Consider the following 17,459-nt stretch of genomic DNA (forward strand, 5'->3'; position numbering starts at 1 on the left):
TAATGAGTATTATTTATTTTTTTTCCAACCTGAGCATATCTGGGATGGGTTTGTTTTTGTCCTTCCATGTGAGGTATATGAGACCTCCCCCACCCCTTCACATCTCGAAGGGAGGAGGAACGGTGGCCAGACTGGGGTAATGTTTTGGTTTTAGATTACAGGCCCCAGTAGTGGGGCTGGGTGTGTTTTTGGTCGTAGCTTTTTGTGGCGGGTCCACTGGTTTTTGATCAGGTATGGGGACGGGGAGCAGGGCCTGGCCTGGCATAGGCTCGGCTGGGTGTGGTGGTGGTCAGGGCTCCATCAGGGTGGAACATGATGGGGGCTCACTGTGCTGGTGGGTTTTCATAGAATCATCATTTCCCAGCCATTGGCTGGTCTGGAGCAGGGTCTCATTTAGATTTGACGAGGCTGGCAAATCTGGAGTTGGGTAGGAATCCCTTGGGTCATGTTACCTTCCTCTTCAGGACCTGCTCTCACCACTTGGACCCTATACACAACCATACCTGCTCCTCCAAAATGGTGTAAACCATTCTCTCCCATTTAAAAACTAAATGGCAGCAATGGGCCAAACAGGCCTGTGCTGGTGACCCGCCACGGTCCAGGTAGCCACTGCCAGGGCATCCGTGTGTGCGTGTTGAGTTGTGTTGTTTTTTTTTTAATAAGGAGTAAGATGGTAATAAACTGGTTGATGATTGACTGGGCCTGAACTATGTACTCTGATATTTTGATGGAGAGGCTAATTTTGCCGTCGTTTATTTCACTTATTTATTTATTTCTGTCATTGACATCAGGAACCGAGCGGTTCGGGAGCCGCTTCCCCCCTCTCTCCCCCGCCCCGGGAGCAGCGCGGGGCCCGGGCTCTGGCTGGGTCCGTCTGTGGGCGTCTGGCTGCCTCCCTTCGAGATCAAGGAGCTTGGGGAGGCCGCGTGGGCAGCCGGGGAGTTAAGGATGTGGTGAAACTGCAGGAGGGCAAATGCTTTTAGAGAAGTCATAAACAGTGATTTGCCCCTGATCTCTCCATCTCCCAGCAGCCGTGGCAGAGCAGCGATGGGATCTGCAGGCAGCTGCCCGCTCTTGGCCCCGGGGCAGGCAGCGCTCGGCCCTGCCCGGGCAGGCAGCGCCCTCTGCCGGGGGGGGCCCTGCCCGCTGCCCACTGGGGCCCCCGCCCCGCTCCCCACGCGAGGCACTGACGAGCCAACACCTTTACCCCCACACACACCACAACACACACACATCCAAAACCAGACCCTCCTTCTGCTCGGAAGTGGGGTGGGCGCTCGGCCTTCCCACCGCCGTGCCCGGGGAGCGCGTGGGTATGGGAACCCGGGGCTGCAGGAAGCCATGGAAATGAGGATCTGGGAGATCTGTTTAAGTCAGCATTACGGTCTGTGTGTGGGTGAACCCGTCTTGTCATGATCTCGGGGCAAAGACCTGCCCCATAATCACCACCTCTAACCCTTATCTACTTGGGCCAGCTTATCTCCCTCATTCGCTGCCTCTTGAATTCTCTCCAAGCCCTCAGGCTGTGGCTCCCCGGGGGCAGTGCCCGAGGGCTGCTCACACGAGCTGCCAGCTGGCACAGGCAGGTCCGAAGGGGTTTCTTTCCCAGAGGAACTCGGTATGTGGGGTCTGACAGTCTGCTCTTGCCGAGGGCTTTCTCATCTTCTGTGGGTCCTTGCGTGGACTTTCCGGGGCCAGGAGCATTCGTAGTGGTTAAGGGCTGGAAAGAATTCATGGACTGAGTACATCTGCCCAGGATGGTGGCAAGATGTTCTCTACATGTGACTTTCTGCAAGTCTGGTTGTAAATATCTTGAGTGACTGGGCACCTGTCACTTCCTTTGGGAAACTGCTCCCCAACCTAATTATCCTTGGTATGAGATTACAGGAACTGATCTCAGAATGTGAACCAAGAAACCCTTGGTAAATGGGTGGAGAAACACCTAATTTTCCACCCAAGAGGTCATTTTGTGACTTTGTTTTGTAACATCACTGTTGTTGTTTGAAACATCCAATGAATAGGAACACCTTCTCTGGGCTGGTGCCAACTGTTTTTCTTTTTTTGTTTTTGACAGTACAGATTTTTGGAGAGATGTTGACTCAGTCAAGGTTGGTATCAGTCCTGTGCTGAGCTCATGCTCTGCAGAAGGTTCACAGGCAGTTCGTTTGGGTGTTCAGGTCACTTTCCAGGAGTCTGTGAGATCCTTGATGGGTGGAAAGCATTCAAGTGCTTAAGCATACCCAGAGAAGGCTCTTCCTGGGAGCAGGGTTTACCCAGGCAGGGATTAACCATCTCATTGTGGTGTTAAGCAGGGCCCAGCTGTTACTTGGAGAGCACTGCGGAGCTGGTGGAGCCTGTAGGAGTGTTTCTGTTGGTTTGGTGCTGTTGAGTGGTAACTCACAGAAGGACCAGAAAATTGGTTCTTGAGATAATTTTGGTTTCCCTGTCTGCTGGGTCCTCTTCCTTCTAAACCTCATCTGCTCGTGTGTGCAGGTACTGTGTAACCATGTCTGAGAGGGGGAGAGGCAGCAGGGGCTAAAAACAGCAGTGAATGATAAAGATCCATCAGCTGGAAGGGGTCAAATATGGAGCTTCCATAGCATCAGTTACTGTTTCTATTTTTCAGGACTATTTATGTTCCCACTCCGGGTCCTTCTTGTCACTATCAGAAAGGACTATCTGAGCTTGGAATTTATTTCAGGGCTCTTGCCTGTGCAGCCTTGTCTGTCTGTCCCACTTCTCGTGCTGGCAGAGCTCTTGGCTGCCCTCACAGTGAGAGCCTTTGTGGCCACTTTGACTCTCCCTCTGACATCAAATCATCCCCCCGGGCTGCTGTGTAGCCTGCAATTTAGGTTTCCCTCTGAAAAGTTGGTTGAAAGTATTTAGAAAGTAATGAAAAGTCCTGTGGGAGGTGAAGACAACCACTGCCTGTGCTGCATCTTCCACCTCCACCTGGGCTCCTTCCCTCCCTCCCAGGGTTTGGAGACGCGGCCGTTCCCAGGGTTTGGAGAGCTCAGGTGCCACCCAGGGCTCAGCTCCCAGAAGTGCTGACATGGCAGAGGCCACGCTGGCCGATCCAGCTGGGGTTTGGGAGAACCAATGTCCTCGTCCTCAGCTGCACTTCTTGCAAAGCAAAGAGGGGGCAGAGGAGGCTCGGCTGGAAGCAGGGGAGGGGCAGAGCCTCCAGCCAAAAGTCCCACGCGGCACCGACTCCTCCCCTCTGGTTCAGTGTGGACTGGATCAATTTGGACGTCTTCAGCAATAAAAAATGCCGATGTCGTCCTAATTCACCAGGCCCCGAGATGACAGCAAATTTACATTTTTTAATTAAACTAGCAGCCAGTTTTTATGAGAGGGGGCTGGGTTATGCAAATCAAATGGTTGTGTACGAAAGATTAGGAGAGTTTGGGAATAAATTCCACAAATGCTAATAAAAAAAAAAAAAAAAAGGAGAGAAAATGAGAGGGGGGAGAGAGAGGGACATTGTTCCATTAGCCCCTTTTAGACTGATTTCCCTTGGGAGAAAGCAATGGGGGGTGAGAGATGGAGGCAGCTTTCAGAGACAGGTAAAATCCATTTTGAGGATTGAGAGCCCCTTGGACCAGGACCTTGTTGCTCCCTGTTTCCTCTCCCAGGGCTGGCAGGGGAGGTGGAGGCACACACCAATAGCAAAAGAAAAACTTGCTGGCTTTTAATCCCCATTCCTGCTTGACCAGTGATCTTCCAGGCTGAAACACTGGCTGGGATTGCAGACCTGGCTGAGGACCTAGAGAGGGTGTTCAGTGGTTATCTGCTTGGAGAGGCATGGGTGGGTTGTGAGCTGGGCCATGTCACGATAGTATTGCTGGAGGTTGGACCTGGCAGGGTGACAGAAGAGTCCTTGGACAGGCAGAGCTCAGACTTTGACCACAAGTGGGTACAGAGAGGGCTGCTCAGAGCTACTCCAGGTGAGGACCTTGGACTGACTGAGGGGACACTGGGCAGGGCCAGTGGATGGGTTCCCTGGGGCTTTCCCCTCTCTTTCGTGCAGCTTTTGCTGGTGGGTCCCTGGTCCTTGGCAGGAGACAGTCAGTAACACCCACGGCAGGTGGGGGGCTGAACTGCCCTTCCCCATGAGCACAGGCTCCATCCAAGGAACAGTTTGTGTTCTGGAGAGGGATGATGATGCTTTTCCCTCCCTCAGATTGTAGACCCCCTTGTCACCCACCTATAGGGCTCTCCATGGACTCCCATGGTGAGTCCAACTGTGAAATTCTCTTCTCCGTGCCTTAACCTGGCACCAGATTCCTCCCCTCCTTCTCAAGAGACTTCACATTTTGCTTCCTGTGGTGATTCCAGAAAAATAAAACAGCTTGTCTAGCTTTTTTCAAGAACAAATAGTTACAGTGAACCAAAACCATGTACTTCACTTGTGTAAAATATGTCCTTGTTTAAATTTCCCAAAGAATTTGGAATTCTCATTGCATTTGGGAGTTAGGTGTGGTGGCCAGGTACAGAAGCAATTGTTTGCTCTGCCATGGAGAAACACAACCAGAAAATTTCTGGAGGCTGGGAAACTGCTTAAAGCTTCCAGTCCTAAGGCAGTTTCGTGCTCAGAATAAAAGCTGAACAACCCGTGTAGGTTGGCAAGAGCCAGCGAGGGGTGGAGAGGAGATAGAAGGGAAAAGGATGGGAAGACTAAAGTCACTGGGTGCACTTTATAGCAATCCCCTGAGGATTTGGTGCCTCATTAGAGAATTTTGCCACCCATTCCTGGTTTTGGGGTGTGAAATGATGATTCACCCACATGCAGATGTTTTGCTTTGGAGAGGTGACATTTTAGCAGCGCCTCTTGTGAAATCGGTGAAAACACTCTGGAGTGTGCTCTGCTGGAGCATTTCTGGAGGTGTTCCCCACACCCAACGCCTACACCCCCGTCACCCTGTCCTGCACATGCACATCTGCCCCAGACACTCGCCCACCCCTCTGCTCCTGGACACTCCTCTGCCCCGTGGTGGTGTTGTGCTCAACTTCATGTTCTCCAGGTTGCTCTCTCAGCCTCCCTCCTCACCCTGCTCCTGGGCGCTTACATCATGGGGTAAGCAATGGGTCTTTCCCAGCACTGAGAGGAGATCAGGTTGGTGGGTGGGCTGGGGGTTAGATGTCCCTCTGCTCCCACCCTTCCTGCCACCAGGGGTGAGGGCTGGCCCGGGTGGCAGGCAGTAGTCTTGGTCCAGCAGCTGCGGGCAGGCAGTGGTAGAGAGGATTTTTTGTAACGCCGGTTTCTGAGCTGAACTGGGGCCAAGTTCAGCCTAAATCTAACAAAGAGAGCTCTAGAACAGGTCTGTGAGACATAGCAGAGTCTGAGGATTTGGTGTGGGATGAATAACTCCTAATCTATAAAGTGGGCATAATCATACTCCCCTGTGCAGCCCAGAGCCAGGGTTGGGCGCTTGGGTGATGGAGATAAGTGAATGAGGCCTGGCTGCTGGCCACGGATGGGTGCGGGGGTCGGGGTGCTCCTCCCTGCAGCCGGGGTGTGGTGGGTGGGGTGTGGGAGAGCTGAGCCCTCTCCCCTGAACCCCCTGACCCCCGCACCCCCCATGTCCCAGCAGCAGTGACCACCCGTGGATTTGGGGTGGGTGTTGTGGACCCGTAGTGGGGGCTGTCCAGGCCCTGGGATGTCATGGTGCTGTGGTGTCAGCCCTGCTCCCAGGACTGGCTTGGCCAGGGCAGAGGAGAGGAAGAACCTGGAACGTTGAGCTTCCACACATGGGAAACTGTCAAAAGCCAGGTAGCAACACCAGCTTTTGTCTGGTATTTCCAGAAAAACCCGGCGGGACCTGGCATCCCAGGGCATAATTTATTATGGAAAAATAAAATAATAAAGTCCCAATCCCTTTGAGGCCTGAGTCATAGAAGCATCTTCTCATTAAAGCAGCTCCACCTCTCTGCATGGTGTTTGCCAGCACCATGCCTGTATGCATCCACTCCCTGAGCTGGCCCGCCCAGGGCAGCCCTCCTCCTCCTCACTGCCTTCCCTCCCCAGCACCCCTTTCCTCCAGCCCCCTTCCCCTATCAGAGGAGCACGAGTGGTTCCACATGTCAAGCCAAATTCTCCCCAGGCCTCCCAGATTTGGGCCAGGGAGATGTTTTGTTGGCATGTTTTGTAGACAAATGCCTTCATCTTTTCACCCACTTTCCACCCCCTGTGCTATCAAGTTCTGGGCTATCAAGCCCTGGCTCCCACATCCACCTCTGCCTGCAGTGTGCTGTGGAGGTGTGTGTGGTATCTTTCCATGGCTTGAAGCTCTCCTCCAAGTAGCCCTCTGTAAGCATGGAAAGCAGAGGAAGCTTCTCCAGGAGTAATTACCATCTGCGTGTCCTGAAGGCAGGCAGCAGATGTTAGCAGAGGAGGACTGGGTTGGAAGAGGGTGAGGGAACAGAGGTTGGGGAGAGAGGGTCTGATTTTTCTTCTTGATTGCATATGAATATTTTTGACAGAAGCTCAGTAGGACAAGAATCACCGTTTTACAAAGTTGATCCATGCACTTGGAAACTTTCAGAGACAGCTCCTTTGCTCACTCTCGCTGTGTTTTCACTCATTCACTCTTGCTTTTCTCAGCCTTTTTCTATACTGCACTATTTAACTCTTCCTGCTAAATAGCTTTCTTTTATGCCCTCCTTCCTTTCCTTATTCCCACAGTCCTGCCATTCTTTGTCACCCTCCTAGACTTTCTGTTCTGCCATTGATTCTTAGTTTTCCTTTCCCCCCCTCCACCTCCCTTCCATTATTTTACTCTATTTTTCATTTCCCATTTGTCTGCGGGCTGATATTCAGATGAGCAAACTTCTTCCAGTTAAAGGAGGTCATGAATATTAGGATTTTTCTATCAAACAATGAAATATGGCTCAGATTACTCTAAAGAATAGGGTCCTTTTCATGAACCACCTGCTGGTTTTTTTGAAAGAAAGCACAGCCACTCGCCTCTGTGCTCCAAGCAGTTGTCTCTCATCTCCACCTCGCCAAGCTTTGCAGTTCCAATTTCTTCTTCTCAATTTGTTGCTCTTGGTGGAGTAAGTCTGCTCTTCCCAGACTCCCAGCACCCAATGAGTCTGGGTTTGGACAGGTTGGGACAGGACTGTGATTCTGGCAACGTTCTTCACTACTTTGAATGTTGGGTTTGTGATTGTGCTTTTTTGATTGCGGTCTGCGTATTTTGGGGTTTTATTTTTGTTTTCAACAACACTTTGGTCTGAAGCTCAATTACCTCGCAGCTTGACTTCAGGGAGGGATCTCCTGTTCAGATGTTAGCACCCAGGGAGGTGTGGGGACACACAGGCACCCCTCCTGCCTGCTCCTCCTCTTGCTGGTGAGGACCACCCCTCACCCTGGTGATGCTGAGGGCTGGGGCTGTGTTCATACCCCCTCAGCAGTCACCGTGAGCCCTGCGTGTGCCAAGCTGAGCTCTCATTCCAAACTCCCCCTGGGAACTGCCATGAGGCAGGCGTGGGCAATGCCAGAGATGGGGACAACAGAGGACACCAACTTGTCTCAGACTTGTGTTTTGTTTTCAGTCCAGCCTATTTATATTCATCAGAGTTGCTATTTTTTCCCCAGTTGCATGCATGTGTCTTGTCATCGCTATCTTCCATCTTCCCTCTGCAAACCTTGCTGTTTTCCACATTTCTGTCCTGGGAGGTGCACAGCATCATCCCTTGTCTCTAAGGAGGCACCTCTTGGTGGCCTGCTCCTTACAGGAGCTCAGCCCAGCCCTCCCACCCTCTCCCACCCAGCCTTGCAGTTTCCCTGGACAGAAGCTGCATATGCAGCCCAGGCTGTGTGAGCACGGAGTTTGTTTTGCCAGGGTGACCTGTTTAATCATCTCATTTTCTGGTGGCCGTTTATTCCTCGTTTCCACGGTTACAGCCCCATTAAGAGGAGAAGCAATAAGGCAGCGAGTCAAACAGGTAATAAAAACATTAAAGCCATGTGTGCATTGGGAGGGAGGGAGGGCGGGCGAGCAGCACTCAGTGAGACGAGACGAGGCCGTGCCAGGGAGACAGCAGGGTCAGAGGGAGCCCCTGCACCCTGCCCGGACACCCACCTCACTTCCCAACCTCTGCAGGGGCCTGACTGTCCACACAGCATCCTATGACATCCTACAACATCCTCCCCCACCCTGCCCCACTCCCGTGGCATGTGCTGCCACTCAGGACACTGTCACTGTCCCCAGCCTGCTGCTCTCACCATCACTGTGCTGCTAACACAGAGTTGTGACTGGCCAAAAGCACTTGGATTGGGGTTTTGTTTGGTTTTTTTTTCTTTTTGCAACTGTATTTTATGTCAGGGCTGAAACTGCCTGGCAAAACTTGTTGCTTGCTCTTTCTGTTCCCTTACTGCAGTGCTGGGGAGCCCAAATGTTTGCTGTCAGTCACTGCCATGGTGCTTGTCAGGGTACCAGCTGTGACCTCTCTGAGCTGCAGTCAGACCCCAAGGGATGCAGCTCTGCAGAGCTTCTGCACCCTCCCTAAAGTGGTCCCAACTGCTCAAAATCCTGTACTGGTGTCATTCCAGCTGGAACCCAGCACACCTAGAGTAGGTTTGAGGCTTTCCTGGATAGAGTAACAATCTGTTTATGGAAGGGCAGAGTACTGCAGCCTCCAGGATGTCAGGCTCCATGCAAAGAGGACAACCTGATCTCTGCTCCATGGCAGAATGTGGGCTGGGGGCAGGCAGGGGTGGGGTGGTGGGAGCTGAGCACCCGAGCACTGGGGGATCCCTGAAGCCCTGCTGGAAATCTAGAGAGAGCTGTGGAGGGCAGGCAGCATGGCTCTGAATTACCTCTCTCCTGCTAGGAGGAATCCCCAGATTATTGTCAGCTCATAAAAGGAAAGTAGCAACACTCAGCAGCCTATAACAGCTCCTCTGGAGTGAGGAAAGGGAAGAGAGTCCTGCTTGAGAAAAAGAAAGGGGGTTGCAGGGCAGCCACTTCCCTGCACACTGTGTTCCCAGGGGTTGTGGTAGGTGGGAGCCTTTTATGACCATGAGCTTGCTATCCCAAACCTGACTTTGTGAGCAAAGAGACTGTGTCCTGTCTACCTTGGGAAATGGTGGGCTGGATGGTGGGCATGAAGCCATGACCTGGCTACAAAAGCCAGCAGTTACTTTTCCTTAGCATTTCCCAGTGGCTGTGGAGGTCTGGTGGCACCGGTTCTTGGATGAAGAGATGTTAAAGCCAATTGACATTTTAAGACCTGTCGTTCATGTGAGGTCCAGTAGCTCTCTTTGATGGTCGAGATTGATAGGATGTCACTAAGAAATAATTTTAAAACTTGGACACTGCAGGCCTGAGGCTTGGATTTTCCAAGTCACACTGTGCTGGTCAAAATTGAGGCAGTGAGGAAGGGCTGTCTGGAGACTGCCCTGGTCTGGAGAATACAGACTTTGGGAACCTGCTCTTCTTTCCAGACAGCCTGTAGGAATGGGGCTGTGACCTGACTTGGTCATTAGTACAAAAACTGTTCTTCAGGACCCACTCCTTCTTCCCACACTGAGGTGAAAGGCTCCGTCCATCCCTGAGGGTGGGGAGTGGGGTTTGACCTTCCCCTGTGGGAGCTGTGGTTACTCCACGCTGTGGTGTGTGTGACCCGGAGTGGGTACAAACCCTGATGCTTTCTGCAAGCTGCTTATAAGTAATGGGCTTAGGAAAAACGGGGAAACTGTGTGGCTGAGAACTCCCCTGCTCTGGGTGGGATTGAGCTGCCAGGTCACTGGTATAAAGGAGCAGGTGCTGGCAAGGTTCTGGCCATGGAACATGGGTGAGATTCTTTGTGGATGAAGAAAACAGGTTAAACATAACAATCACTCTCATATAGGTGGCACAGCCCTAACAGCAGAACAAAATAATATTCAGAAAAGCAAACAAGAAAAGAAAGCAAGAGAATAATAATTGAAACTCAGGAAAATGGAGTAAACTAACTCCTAGGGTCTTAGCTAGCTTACTCTGTTGAAATATTCTACCCCATTACAACCCTGCTTCACCCTGTTGGGATTTTTTTTTTAATTTTTTTTTTTAATTTCTGACATTGTTTTGGGTTTTATAGTTTCTTTTCTCTGGACTTTATCAGAAAGCATATTTGTGGTGAACGCCTGTGAAAGGACCTGGCTTGCTGAGTAAATATTCAACGTGGAAATGAGCCGCATGACCTTGAGGGGGGGGGAGAGAGGGAGGAAAGCTGAGAGAAATTAATAAAAAGCTGAAAAAGAAAAGAACAAGGAGAAGGGAGGGGAGAGGAAAAAAAAAGATAAAAGGCCTTGCCAGACTGGAAGAAGTCACACAGGGGAGAAATATTGGTCTGTCTTGTTAAAGCAGTGATTGGACATGTAGTATCAGACATCTTAAAGAGGCCCAATTCTTAGCGGTGCTGAGCACTGACACTTTGAAAAATAGGCCCATTTAAGGTGACTGGAGTTGGGCAACAAAAGTCAGTAGTCACTTTAGATCATCTTGGCCTGTGTTCAGAAGGGGGAATTTTATCCTTGGCACCAGGCCAGCCGGAGGCCTTTCTGTGTACTGTTCCCGTTCCCAGAATAGGACCTGGGGTGGCTCCTGGACCTCGTGCCACTCTGTTGGGACAGGGGCAGAAACCACTGTCCCCATGTTCTGGGCTGAGCCTCTGCCTGCCCTCCCCACGCTGGTGGCAGCCATCACCAGCTGGATTTGTGTGTCAGAGCCCAGTTGTTCACCTCTTTGAAAAGTGGACCTGAATTTATTTGTGGATTTTTGGGAGGAGTTGTGGGTGTCTGGGAAAGGTGCCAGGCAGAGCAAAGCCCCTTGGCCTCAGTGCAGGGGCAGTGGGGAGCAGCAGTGGAGGTTTCCCCATCACCCCCAGGGTCCCTGGGTTGTGAGACTGACATGGAGATGCTTGCTTTTAGAAAGTGGCAAGGGTCCCAATCAGAAAAGACCATGAGAACACTGTTGTGAGGAAAATGCGTAAGAAAATCTGGGTTGGAAATGCCCTGCCATCCCTACAAGTGGAATGCACTCTGGACTTTGGGTTTCCAGAACTGCCTGGGTTGGCCTTGAGGGTTTTTTAAACTTCAGTCCCACATCTAGTCCCAGATGTTCTAAACTGAATTTTAAAATTGAATTGTGGGCATTGGAGAGAGTCGAGTATTGAATCTCTGTGGGTTTGTATTTTGTTCTCTGTGGGATGTTCCTCTAGAGTGTCCTTAGTATCTTGATGACCCCAGTGCCAGGAAGCCCCTGGAGCACTCAGCTCTCTGCTGATTCCCATGATTCACAGGAGGGATCTGGGCACCCAGGGAGCTGGCACCCAGCAGTCCCAGTCACTGGTCTCCAGGTAGCTGATGGTTTCTGCTACTTTCTTATTGTTTGAATGCATGAAAAAGAAAAACCAGATGCATTTAGGGTCTCCTTACAGCTCGTCGAGGTGTCTTTTCTTCAGCTCCCCAAATTCTCTTAATTTTCAAGAGGGGAAATCTGTCTTCACTGGCAGCAGCACTTCAAAACCACTGCCCACTGACACAACCATTTCAGAGTGTGGGGCAAGGACTGTGCCAAAGCTGAGCCCTCATTTGTGTTGAAACAGCACTGGTGATTATTCTTTGGTTAAAACCAAATAACTGCACTAATGATCTTTGCATAAACATCTTTAAATTTTTCTTCATTTAGGTGGGGGGATGATTTATTACTTTCTGTAAACCTGAACATTGGAGCAGCAGTTTGTCACTGCTGGTATGGGAGAGCTTTGCTCTGTGGAGGAGAGAGAGCATTTTTATTTATTTATTTCCAGTTGAAGTGGGTGAAATAGCAGCAGAAAGTCTTGTCTAGGGATGACCTCAAAGTAATTCCCATAGCAGTGCAACACGATGTCAGACAGACAGTATGCAGTTGGGTGGGAAATGCAGACAGCAGGGCCACGGGTGCCTGACACGGGGGAAAACCATCATAAATAAAAAACATTAGTCCAAGGCTTTGGGAGGAACTGGAGCAAAGTCACCAGTGCAGATGCCAGGGCAGGGAACTGTAACTGTACGTGTAATAGCTTTGGATGTTTGCTTTTATGTGACAGTTGCTGTTCAAGCAAACAGATTGGAGAATTCCAGGCTTGCATGGAGTTCAGGGATTTTACTGAGATGTGTTGGGCACAGGAGATGAGTGGGATGGGAGCACAGGGGGTGTTTGCAGGAGGGGAAGGGGCTGGGTGCCCTGTTTCTCCCCGCACTCATTTACCCACGGGTGTTTGCTCGCTGAGCTGAGCCTTCCCCTCTTTCTCCTGTCCCCTTACTCTGCTCTGAAGACATTCTCCCCAAAAATCACCTCTGTCACCTGCTCCCTGCTGCTCCTAGCATTGTCCTGCACTCCCAGGAGCATCCTCTGTCCCTTTCCCCTGTCCTCATGTCCTCCACCTCCTCTCTGGTGACTGTCACTGACCCACTCAGCCTTCTCCAGCCCTGCCCCATGCCCAGAGCCCCACCTGGAAGGCAAAGGGCTGTGTCCCCTGTGCCTGCCCTGCCTGGCTCTGGGTTCAGCTGCATCTGTCCAGAGAGAGCTGAAAGACAGAGGAATGTTTGTGCATTGCATTTGCCAAAAGGAGAGCCTGTGAGGGGTGAGGGGCAGACTCCTTGCAGCGAAGGTGTTAACAAATAGCAGGTGATTAAACATGACAAGCAGTGACATTTCCGTGTGGGGTTCTCAGTACCAGCAATGCCAAGAATGAAGCTATAAACCCTGACATTTTGTGTTATGCACTGAGGTTTTTAATAGACATCTTTCTCTCCCTCCCCCCTGTTTATTTCTTTTATTCCTTTTTTTCTCTTCTGTCCCCTTCTCCCTTTCCCCCTCCTCTCTTTTCAGGACCCTCACCCTGACTCTGCCCCATCCCAAGTGCCCCCCACCTCCTCTTCCCACACCTCCCTCCCTGCCCTTATCTTTGCTCTCTTGCTTTACCAGCCTCATTTCTTTGATGGCCTTCACTTTTCCTTTTGTTCCTCTCCTCCCTATTTTCTTGTTACACTTTTCCAAGCTTTTTCTTTCTTCTTTTTTCTTTTTTTTTTTGCTTTTCATGGCATCATTCCCTCTTCCTCACTCTTCCTCCTCTGAGCTCGGGTCTCTGCCATATGCACACACGCTGGCAGTCTCTCACTCCCAGGCACTCCCACACTTTATTGCACACACACTGCCACTTTCCACACACTTTTCCTGCTCTCCCCCACACTCTCTCTCTCTCCTGCACCGTCTCTCACATGTGCTTGCACTTGCTCTTTTCTTTCTGTGCTTCCCCTCTCCTGCTCTTCCTTGTCTTTGTTACTCCCTTCTGCTGTCATCCTCCCTCTGCCTGTTCTTTTCCACTCTCTCCCCTTCTCCCTCCCTCTCCTTTCTCTTTTTGGGGCCTGATGTAATACTCTAACCATGGGCAGCCAGGCCAGTTGCTTGTCAGGGAGCAGGTGTCCCACCCCTGAGTGTTTTTGTTAATAACATTTTTGCCCTGACTCAGAAGGCAGCGTTTTGGAGATGGGTTGTTGGGTTTTTTTTAAGGACAGGAGCTGAGGAGGCCGTGCTTTTGGGAACAGTTGCTGGGTTTGTGCTAAAAGGACTGCAACAGTTGTTCTGCTGAGCAAGAAACGTTGGAACAACTGCAGATTCCCTCTCTCTCTCTCCATATCTCTCCAAAGGGCGTTTGGAGGTGACACCAACGCAGCGTCCCCCTTGCAGCCAGCTCTCATTGGAGCTGCTGGGCTGATGCTGGCTCTTGGCCTTAGGGACGGGGCACTCCTGCCCTACCCAGCAGCCCACTCTGCTACAAAAAAGCCTTTCCAGGTCTGCCTCTGCTGCCTTCTTCTGTTGGGGTTATGAACACGGGATTAGCAGAGTGCCAGGGTGAGCAGAACACTCAGACACAGAGCTCTGCTCCATAGCAGGGTCACCAGGGCTCAGTAGGAATGACCAGCTACACAATCTTGAGCACAAGAAAGTGGTCTCCAGGCACACAAAGAGAAGAAGGGTTTGGTGGTGGCCATCTGCTCCCCAGTGCCTGGCTCACTGAGTCTTACCAGACTGTGGTCTCCTTCATGGAGAGGATGTGGGGCGATGTGTGCTGAATGAGGGCTGTCCCATCAGAGTCTGTCTTCTCCATCAGTCTGCCTTCTCCACCAAATCAGCCTGGCTCCCAGCCCCAGGGTCTGAACCATCCCCATCTGGCTGGTCTCAGTGACAGTCCCCCTGCACAAGACATCACACAGTGTTGCTTGGGGACTCCAGGGGCTCTTTGAGCTGCACAGATTCCTTCTCATCCAGCTGTGGGAGTCTCTGCCTCTTCCAGGTCCCTGGGGAAGGTCTGTAGGAACTCCTAGAGAATGTCTGAGCACAGGGTGTCTGTGCTGGGTATTGGTGGCCTCCTGGCCCATCGCTGGAGCTGGCACCTCTGTGCTGAGAGCATCCAGGGCAGGAGAGAGGCTCTGGTGGGTGGACAGTGAGGGCAGAGGCTTGGGGCAGCTCCCATGTGCAGGAGGTCACAGGGGCCCCAGTGTAAAGGCTCAGCAGGTCTTTGAAATGAGTCCAGACTAAACAGCGGCTTCAGTCCCAGTATTTTCTCTTCCTTGACTCTGCAGGTTCTCTAAAAATCAAAATACATCCCCCTCAAGACCCCGCCTTCCCATGAAAGGGCCTCTCCCTCCCTGGCTGCCCAGGTCTTATTGATCCAGCACCACAGACAGTGGCTGCAGCTTGAGTTGCCAAGTAGGGCAGATCGATAGAGACGTGGTATGGGATTTTTGGCAGCTGGGACATCCATTTATCTTTCCTCCCCTCCTGTCATCCCAGCAGGAAACAGCCAGCATCACAGTGAAAGCAGGTGGAGCAAAGACCCATCCTTATGCTTTCCTCTCACCTTCTGCTCCCCCATCCTCCCTCTGTGGGGCCACAGAAGTCTCCTCCCTGTGGGCTGCACCATCTCTCTCTGCCTCTTACCCTTTGCAATGGCCAAGTTCACTCTTTTGTACACTGGGGCAATCCCTTGGGTCACTCCAGCATCCCCAAGAGCGGGATTTGGCCTTTATTGCTTGGACAGTCTTTATTTAACAAGGGCCTCTTCCCTGCTTGGGTCCAACCTAACTCCCTTCTTCTCTGCTGTGGCCGTCAGTGCTGCTGTCAGCTCTCTGCAGACAGGGCAAACAAGGCATGGTGACCTGAGGGGACTTCTGAGGGACAGAGAGGGAGTTAGGGCTGGAGCTGAGGTTAGGGGCCCTGTTTCAGACTGTCCCCTTGGTAGTGGGATGGAGCTGTTGGCCATTCCTGGGCCTTCAGGTTGCCCTGGCCATGAGCAGCGTGAGCTGGGGGAACCAGATGCTGAGGGGAGCAGAGGGGTGCTGTGCAGGCAGCTTCCCCTGCCCCATGGTGTCAGGAGAGAGTGGTTAGCTCTGCCCTAAGATGTCCTTAACCCTTGGCAGCCCTCCTGGATGCTGAACCTCTGACAGGTGCCGAGCGCCGCGCACAGTGAAGTTAATGAAAGGAGTATTTCGGGGAAAGGGGGGGAGGAAGGCTCTGTACTGCACCCTGGGGCCCTGGGTTTATTAATGGTGACCTGCCATTAAAGACTAAAGTGCTAACCTGGTCATATTTAGCAGTTTTCAATGGTATCCCAGTGGCCTCTGCCTGCAATATCAACTCCTGCCTTCCCCCCCAGCCCTGGACCGGCAGGAGCTGACTCCAGAGTTTCTCTGCTACGATGAGCCTGGTGGGCAGCACTAAGAAGTCTCTGTGCTGCTGCTGCCAGACAGATTTCCACCCCCTCCTGCTGCTCCGAGCAGCTTCCCCCTCTTACTGCCAGGTCTTTAGCCAGGGAGTGCTTGGAAAAAAAAGGACCGAATCCTGGCATCTTCTTGATCTCCTTCAGTCAGACGGAGCTTGGGGTCAATAGGAGAGGGAGGTTTGCCAGTGTGAAGCTCGTAGGATTTGGCCATGAAGGAGAAACATGCTCAGGCTCTGCAAAGTGCTTCCAGAGAGCTCTCCGAGAAGGCGCTGGCAAATTATCCCTCTGAGGTGGCAGGCTGGGAAATGAGGCAGCAGCTCTGCCAGACCTGATTAAAACAGGACTTGAGGGTAACAGCTTGAGGTCAGAGCAGGAGGGCAGCTCTCGCTGCTACTGTCCCTCTTGCTCCAGTCCAAGAGGGACTTGGAGAACCCAAGCATGGGGGGATGTCCCCCAGGGGACAGCAGCAGTTGGATATTGCAGTGACAGGCACTTTAGAAAGATGCTGGGGGTTGCTGCTGGTCCAGGCAGGGATCAGTGTTAGCAGAAGGAAGAAAAAAAAAGCCCAAAGTCTCCTTGAAGCTAATTCTGGTCTTGATGCCTCCCCAGAAGCAAGATCCTGTTGTGCTCTGCGTGCCAACTGAGATTATTGCCTTCCCTGATCGCTTCTTCCTGGATTAAAAACCCAGCACAGAGTGTTTTGCCATGTGTTATTCCCGGATCCCCACTGGAAGCTCCCCGTGGTGCAGCCCCTGGCAGAAGGATGGGGAATCAGAGGGCATCTCCTGCTGCTGAGGAGGGGAGGTGGGGATGTGCTGCTCCCCTCTCTTTTTGCCTGAGGTGATGGCACCAAGAGCAAGGCCATGAGGGATTTTCCCCTCTCCAGTAAGCCCCGGATCCCTCATCCTCACAACCCTGCCCTTCATGGGGGCATGTTTGGCAATGTGGGCTGCAGGCCATTTCCCAGCAGAGCCAGGGAGGGCAGGGGCCTTGTTCCAGTGGGGAGCTCCAGCCCTCCCAGCCTCCCAACAGGAGGAGTGCCGGGTTGGCAGCCAGGCTGGGGGCAATCCTCGCTCTCTCCTTTGGCTCTGTGCCCCAGCTGATCTGGAGCCAGGTTTTGCTGTAATCCCTACATCCTGTTGCAGGTCCTTAATCAGCTGGAGCCAGCCTGGAAAAAAAAACAAACCAACAAAAAAACCCACATAACAAAACAAAACAAAAAAACACAACAACAGCAAAACCAAAAACCACCCAAAACCTAAAACGTTGTGGTTAAAGCTCCCCTCTTCTGGGCAGTGGGGAGCAGCCTTCTGGGCACCTTGTGGGAGGCTGTAAGGGCTGGGAGAGATCCCAGCTCCCTTGGCAGGGATGGAAGCAGAGGAAAGGGTGAGTGTGTGCTTGTGCTGGGGGTTCCAGCAGGACCCACTCCTTCCTGTTGCCCTGCAGAGGGGGTGGCTCTGGGTTCGAAGTGTTCACTCCTGTTCTACCCCCACCAGCACAGCTGGGGATGCCACCCCCTCAGCCCTCACTGAAACTCTCTGGGTTGTTGTTGAGTTGTTTTTTTTCCCCATTTAATGCATAGAATAACACTGATGGGTCTGAACAGCTCCAGCCAGGCGACGAGGGGAAAGAATAACAAGCTCCTGAATGTCAGGCAAAATTATGGGCCATTGCTGTTTAGGGTGAGTCTGGTGGATTTAGGG

At 52.0% G+C, this 17,459-nt stretch overlaps 1 protein-coding gene across 7 annotated transcripts in view; it reads left to right on the plus strand.

The window, feature by feature from the left end:
• CASZ1 (castor zinc finger 1) overlaps positions 1 to 17,459 on the plus strand; it is a 195,363-nt gene that overhangs the window by 109,694 nt on the left and 68,210 nt on the right. The window lies entirely within an intron of this gene.

Source organism: Calypte anna, chromosome 21 (assembly GCF_003957555.1).
Source record: "Calypte anna isolate BGI_N300 chromosome 21, bCalAnn1_v1.p, whole genome shotgun sequence".
NCBI lineage: Eukaryota > Metazoa > Chordata > Aves > Apodiformes > Trochilidae > Calypte > Calypte anna.